Genomic DNA, 7,500 nt, shown 5'->3' with positions numbered 1-7,500 from the left:
ACTTTAGAAACAAGCGCGTCAGAAACAAGCACTTTAGAAACAAGCACTTTAGGAACAAGCGCGTCAGAAACAAGCACTTTCGAAACAAGCGCGTCAGAAACAAGCACTTTAGAAACAAGCACTTTAGAAACAAGCACTTTAGAAACAAGCACTTTAGAAACAAGCACGTCAGAAACAAGCACTTTAGAAACAAGCGCTTTAGAAACAAGCGCGTCAGAAACAAGCACTTTAGAAACAAGCACTTTAGAAACAAGCACTTTAGAAACAAGCACTTTAGAAACAAGCGCGTCAGAAACGCGTCTCTACATTTCGTAGCTCCATTTCTGCAGACCCCTCTCTGATTGGTTGAACTCCATTTCTGCAGACCCCTCTCTGATTGGTTGAACTCCATTTCTGCAGACCCCTCTCTGATTGGTTGAGCGAAGCCCCTCTCTAAGGTACGCGAGGGAGGTGCGCGTAAGGTTATCGAGGTCGACGACTAGCTCAACTGGTTCGCCGCCTTGCTGTGGATCCTGCGGTGCGTTGGTGACAAGTTCGATTCCCTTCAATTAAATTTTTTTTAACGTGCATTCTTTCGCCGGTTAAGTTTAGGCATGTTAAGTTTAGGCATTGTTTCTGAGTTGGTTAAGGTTAGGGTTAAGGTTAGGCATTGTTTCGGAGTTGGTTAAGGTTAGAAGGGTTAAGTTTAGGCGCTGTTTCGGAGTTGGTTAAGGTTAGAGTTTGTCGCAGAGAATGGCAATAGAATGCAGCCTATTTCCGCACTGCAGCTCTCTCGCGCTGCCGCGGTCACATGGGCGTAGTGGCCAATCAGAGAGGGGTCTGCAGAAATGGAGTTCAACCAATCAGAGAGGGGTCTGCAGAAATGGAGCTACGAAATGTAGAGACGCGTCAGAAACAAGCACGTCAGAAACAAGCACGTCAGAAACAAGCACTTTAGAAACAAGCACTTTAGAAACAAGCACTTTAGAAACAAGCACTTTAGAAACAAGCGCTTTAGAAACAAGCACTTTAGAAACAAGCGCGTCAGAAACAAGCACTTTAGAAACAAGCACTTTAGAAACAAGCACGTCAGAAACAAGCACTTTAGAAACAAGCACGTCAGAAACAAGCACTTTAGAAACAAGCACGTCAGAAACAAGCACTTTAGAAACAAGCGCGTCAGAAACAAGCACTTTAGAAACAAGCACTTTAGAAACAAGCACTTTAGAAACAAGCACGTCAGAAACAAGCACTTTAGAAACAAGCGCGTCAGAAACAAGCACTTTAGAAACAAGCACGTCAGAAACAAGCACGTCAGAAACAAGCACGTCAGAAACAAGCACTTTAGAAACAAGCACTTTAGAAACAAGCACTTTAGAAACAAGCACTTTAGAAACAAGCGCGTCAGAAACAAGCACTTTAGAAACAAGCACTTTAGAAACAAGCACGTCAGAAACAAGCACTTTAGAAACAAGCACTTTAGAAACAAGCACGTCAGAAACAAGCACTTTAGAAACAAGCACGTCAGAAACAAGCACTTTAGAAACAAGCACTTTAGAAACAAGCACTTTAGAAACAAGCACGTCAGAAACAAGCGCGTCAGAAACAAGCACTTTAGAAACAAGCACTTTAGAAACAAGCACTTTAGAAACAAGCATGTCAGAAACAAGCACTTTAGAAACAAGCACTTTAGAAACAAGCACGTCAGAAACAAGCACTTTAGAAACAAGCACTTTAGAAACAAGCACGTCAGAAACAAGCACTTTAGAAACAAGCACTTTAGAAACAAGCGCGTCAGAAACAAGCACTTTAGAAACAAGCACTTTAGAAACAAGCACTTTAGAAACAAGCATGTCAGAAACAAGCACTTTAGAAACAAGCACTTTAGAAACAAGCACTTTAGAAACAAGCATGTCAGAAACAAGCACTTTAGAAACAAGCACTTTAGAAACAAGCACTTTAGAAACAAGCACTTTAGAAACAAGCGTGTCAGAAACAAGCACTTTAGAAACAAGCACTTTAGAAACAAGCACGTCAGAAACAAGCACTTTAGAAACAAGCACTTTAGAGACAAGCACGTCAGAAACAAGCACTTTAGAAACAAGCACTTTAGAAACAAGCACGTCAGAAACAAGCACTTTAGAAACAAGCGCGTCAGAAACAAGCACTTTAGAAACAAGCACTTTAGAAACAAGCACTTTAGAATCAAGCACTTTAGAAACAAGCACTTTAGAAACAAGCACGTCAGAAACAAGCACTTTAGAAACAAGCACTTTAGAAACAAGCACTTTAGAAACAAGCGCGTCAGAAACAAGCACTTTAGAAACAAGCACTTTAGAAACAAGCACTTTAGAAACAAGCGCGTCAGAAACAAGCACTTTAGAAACAAGCACTTTAGGAACAAGCACGTCAGAAACAAGCACTTTAGAAACAAGCACTTTAGAAACAAGCACGTCAGAAACAAGCACTTTAGAAACAAGCACTTTAGGAACAAGCACGTCAGAAACAAGCACTTTAGAAACAAGCGCGTCAGAAACAAGCACTTTAGAAACAAGCACTTTAGAAACAAGCACTTTAGAAACAAGCACTTTAGAAACAAGCGCGTCAGAAACAAGCACTTTAGAAACAAGCACTTTAGAAACAAGCACGTCAGAAACAAGCACGTCAGAAACAAGCACTTTAGAAACAAGCACGTCAGAAACAAGCACTTTAGAAACAAGCACTTTAGAAACAAGCACGTCAGAAACAAGCACTTTAGAAACAAGCGCGTCAGAAACAAGCACTTTAGAAACAAGCACTTTAGAAACAAGCACTTTAGAAACAAGCGCTTTAGAAACAAGCGCTTTAGAAACAAGTGCTTTAGAAACAAGCGTGTCAGAAACAAGCACTTTAGAAACAAGCACTTTAGAAACAAGCGCTTTAGAAACAAGCACTTTAGAAACAAGCACTTTAGAAACAAGCACTTTAGAAACAAGCTCATCAGAAATAAGCACTTTAGAAACAAGCGCTTTAGAAACAAGCACTTTAGAAACAAGCACTTTAGAAACAAGCTCATCAGAAATAAGCTTTGTCTGAACAGACCCTAAGAAGAGTTTGGGAAAAGAATACTTCACTTAGCAGACAATTTCAAAACTTCCAAAGAAGGCTAAAAACAAGTGGATTAGTCCCAGGCTGTGTCTCCAGCGCTCTGGAGACAACACGTCCCAGCCACACACATCCTATCACAGCACAGCAAGGCAGACATCACTGAGGTCTCAATCCAGATTCAGAGCCACGTCTTAGGTTTCAGACAGTCGGGTAATGTGGGGACTATTCTGTGTCAGTTGGATTATCGTTGGGGACAGAGACAGTTGGGACGATTAAGACAGGAGGACCACAGGGCAGAGAGACGGGAGGCTTCCTGAAACCAGGGTCCATATTAAAGGGATAGTTCAGATTTTCTGGAGCCATAGCCCTATTTCTTACTCACCAATGTTGTTGTTGATCAGTAGAGTCCTTTCTCAATCCATGCCGTTCCTCATACTAGCTCCGGCTTGTTAGCCACAAACCAATGCAAAGTCAATGGAGTCACGCTTCTGCCTGTACAAGCTGCCGGAGGCTTGCTGAAATGTACTTTCTGCACTGTGGAGTAAATTTCAGCGCGCCTCAGTAAATAGTGAGGTCCACCGTGTCTATACAATACAGGAGTTAGGAGTTAGATCACCCATTCAGTTTAAATAATGCATCATTCAAACAGAAATTAACCAACATTCATGTCGGACATGGTGCTGCTTCTAAATTAATTATCGTAAAGGATTTGGAGTGATAGGTGGGGATTTCAATAGCACATTAATTAAACTCCATCTTAGATTAATTTAAGCAGGCCGAGGGCCACAGCTGTACATCTTCAAATAAATGCTCAATTCTGATGTAAAAACCCGGGACTACAAGAAGATACTTCTAATGGAGTTCATTTCAAACGAGTTATACACATAACTCTAGATAAGAATATTACATTACATGTCAGAGAGGAAATGTGCAGGCTGTGATATTCCAGGCTATTTTTGCTTCGGAAGATAACACAGTGCTAATCAATTGATATGCCCTAGGGTGCTACAGTATAGTCATACTTGATATTTGAGTTCAGAGGGGGAGGGGGGGGGGGGGGTGTGTAATAATACACTGCAGAGGGAGAGAGAGCTGGATAAATAAGGGGAGTGAGAGAAGGAGAGAGTGGGATTTATTGGGAGGCTGGCCTGTACAGAAATCCAATCTTTTCCGCAATTTACTGGCAAGAACACCCACACAGTATTTAAATATAAATCTCTCATCATGCCAAATACCAAGGTATTTGTATTCTTTGACTCTTTCAATATCAGTCCCATTCACAGTAAATAACAAATGGCCTTGTAATTTATATCTCTGGCTTGTTTTACTAGCATTTAGCAACAATTTAAGACTAATAAACGCATCCTGTAATCTAGTTTCACAGAATCTGCAATACAATAAATAACTGGCATATGCCTAAAGATGAACTTGACAGCATGCCAGAGAGACAATATTATTCATATAAATGGTAAATGAGACAGGGCCCAGAATTGATCCCTGTGGGACACCTTTTGTAATGGATAGAAACTGAGCATTTCTTGTTTTTACACAATGAAGGCTCTCAGATAAGTAGCTCTGAAACCGACTGCATGCATTTGAAGAGATAGATAGATAGATAGATAGATAGATAGATAGATAGATAGATAGATAGATAGATAGATAGATAGATAGATAGATAGATAGATAGATAGATAGACAGACAGACAGACAGACAGACAGACAGACAGACAGACAGACAGACAGACAGACAGACAGACAGACAGACAGACAGACAGACAGACAGACAGACAGACAGACAGACAGACAGACAGACAGACAGACAGACAGACAGACAGACAGACAGACAGACAGACAGACAGACAGACAGACAGACAGATAGATACTGTAGATAGATAGATAGATAGATAGATAGATAGATAGATAGATAGATAGACAGACAGACAGACAGACAGACAGACAGACAGACAGACAGACAGACAGACAGACAGACAGACAGACAGACAGACAGACAGACAGACAGACAGACAGACAGATAGATACTGTAGATAGATAGATAGATAGATAGATAGATAGATAGATAGATAGATAGATAGATAGATAGATAGATAGATAGATAGATAGATAGATAGATAGATAGATAGATAGAGAGAGAGAGAGAGAGAGAGAGAGAGAGAGAGAGAGAGAGAGGGAGAGAGAAAGAGAGAGGGGGGTAGAGAGAGCAAGCAAACAGAGAGACTGAGTGTGTATATCCGTGCCTGTGTGTGTCTGTTCCTCACTGCTTCTGCAGGAAGGAAGGAAGGAAGGAAGGAAGGAAGGAAGGAAGGAAGGAAGGAAGGAAGGAAGGAAGGAAGGAAGGAAGGAAGGAAGGAAGGAAAGAAGGAAGGAAGGAAGGAAGGAAGGAAGGAAGGAAGGAAGGAAGGAAGGAAGGAAGGAAGGAAGGAAGGAAGGAAGGATGGTTTATATACAATGGAGGTTTAATCACTACTCATTGTCTGTCATGGGACCAGTGTTCTAATCTACAGCACCAACGTACTGCAACAGTTTGGCCTAAAATTCGAAAATAGAATTCTGATACTAGGGTTGGTCCCATGGTCACTGAATTTCCATGTTGTTGTCAAGGAAACTGATCGTTGTCCAGTGTTGTTTAAATCTATGGTTCTCAACTGGTGGGCCATTTTGAGTGGGTGTGAGAAATAAAAAAAAAATGTTAGGGTTATCAGTGTCTCAGGAGGTAGAGTGGTCTCACCCCATTGGCAGATTTGAAAACTCAACAAAAGATTTTTTTTTGCAGTGTGTTCTAATGAGAATGGATTCAGATTCAGACAACTTTATTGATCCCACGTGGGGCAATTAATATTGTAGCTTCAAAAACAACAAACAACAAAAACATCTCAATGACAGCATTGCAACAACAACATTACATGCAATACACAATCCAGTCAAAGTAAAAGTAAAAACAGACAACTAAGTGTAAAAGGCTACTTAAAATGACTACTGTCTTAGTTTAAAAGTCTGATAGCAGAGGGTACAAAATATTTGGTGTAACGGTTGGTCCTATTTAATGGAACGTCATAATGGCGGCCAGAAGGCAACAGGGAAAACCGCTGAGACAGAGCGTGGAGAGGTAGTGATGCTCGTCCCCTTCTTGACCACCTGGTCCGTTCAGAGAGAACATCTCTCTGTTTTACTGCAATTCTTTTGGAGCACACTTTCACAATATACTGTAGGCTGTTCCTATCTTTAATAGATAGGCCACTGAACCAGCAGTTAAGAGGCTTTCAATAAAAGAACCATCAAAAGTGCTCAGGATCTTCGCACTAACATTGAAAGAGTTCAGCTTTCTCTGCAGGTAGATCCTCTGCTGACCTTTTTTGACAATGGACTCTGTATTTAAGTTGAACTTCAGTTTACAATGAAACATAGTTCCCAGGTATTTGTAAGATTAAACAATCTGGACGTCCTCGTCATGAATTACACTAGCTACACTGGCTTGATGATCGGAGTTGTGTCTGAAGTCAATTATCATGTCCTTAGTCTTAGAGACATTGAGGTCCAAGTAATTCTCATCACACCATTTCACAAAGTCGTGAAGTACAGGTCCATGATCAGTCTCGGAGCGCTGCAGTAGGGATACAAGGACAGTGTCATCTGAAAACTTAACCAGATGCCTGTGGTCGTGAAGCGATCTGCAGCTGTCCATATACATAATAAATAAGAGGGGAGACAAAACGCAACCTTGGGGGGAGCCAGTGTTAGAAATCGACATGTTGGACATCTGTCCATTGACAAAGACCTGCTGGACCCTCTCAGTGAGGACATTTAGAATCAGCATGAGAAGCTGGTGTGGGAGATTAAAATAAGAGTCAAGCCTCTCAATTAAAATGTGGGGCTGCATTTTGTTAAAAGCAAAAGAGAAATCTGCAAATAAAAGTCTAGCTCCAGGTTTTTCTAGGTGTTTGTACACAGTGTCCAAGATGAAGAGCATAGCGTCCTCCACCCCTTTACCTGGCTGATATGCGAATTGAAGGGGATCTAATTTACCCTCTATAAAAGACATAGTCGTTTTTTCCCCCAGGTTCCAGGGAATCCATGCATACAGAGATATTCTCTAAAAAGTCAGAACTTTCAAAGCGGGAGAAGAAGGAATTAAAGGTGTTTGGCAAGTCAGTGCTATTTAATCCTCTAATAGTAGTGGATTTATTCCTCCCAGTGTTAGTGTTTGTGTTTATGGAAGAAATGTTCTTTATACCTTGCAATGCGGCTCTGAGGTCTCCACTGCTATATTGAGCTTCTATCTTGTCCTTATACCTTTGTTTGGCCTTTAATAGCAATACAAACTTCTCTAGAAGCAACATTTTTTTCTAGGGCATTACCCATACAATAGGCCAGTTTCTTTTTATTGAAAAAAGAGAGAGAGAGAGACAGAGAGATGAA

At 40.9% G+C, this 7,500-nt stretch overlaps 1 protein-coding gene across 1 annotated transcript in view; it reads left to right on the top strand.

The window, feature by feature from the left end:
- The window catches only part of abcc9 (ATP-binding cassette, sub-family C (CFTR/MRP), member 9), a 209,767-nt gene that overhangs the window by 83,672 nt on the left and 118,595 nt on the right, over positions 1–7,500 (top strand). The gene's annotated exons all lie outside the window — the stretch shown is intronic.

Source organism: Notolepis coatsorum, assembly GCF_963971535.1.
Source record: "Notolepis coatsorum genome assembly, chromosome: 15".
In the NCBI taxonomy this organism is placed as follows: Eukaryota; Metazoa; Chordata; class Actinopteri; order Aulopiformes; family Paralepididae; genus Notolepis; species Notolepis coatsorum.
Note: the sequence above shows the minus strand (reverse complement) of the source record. Positions and strands in the feature narration are given on the sequence as shown.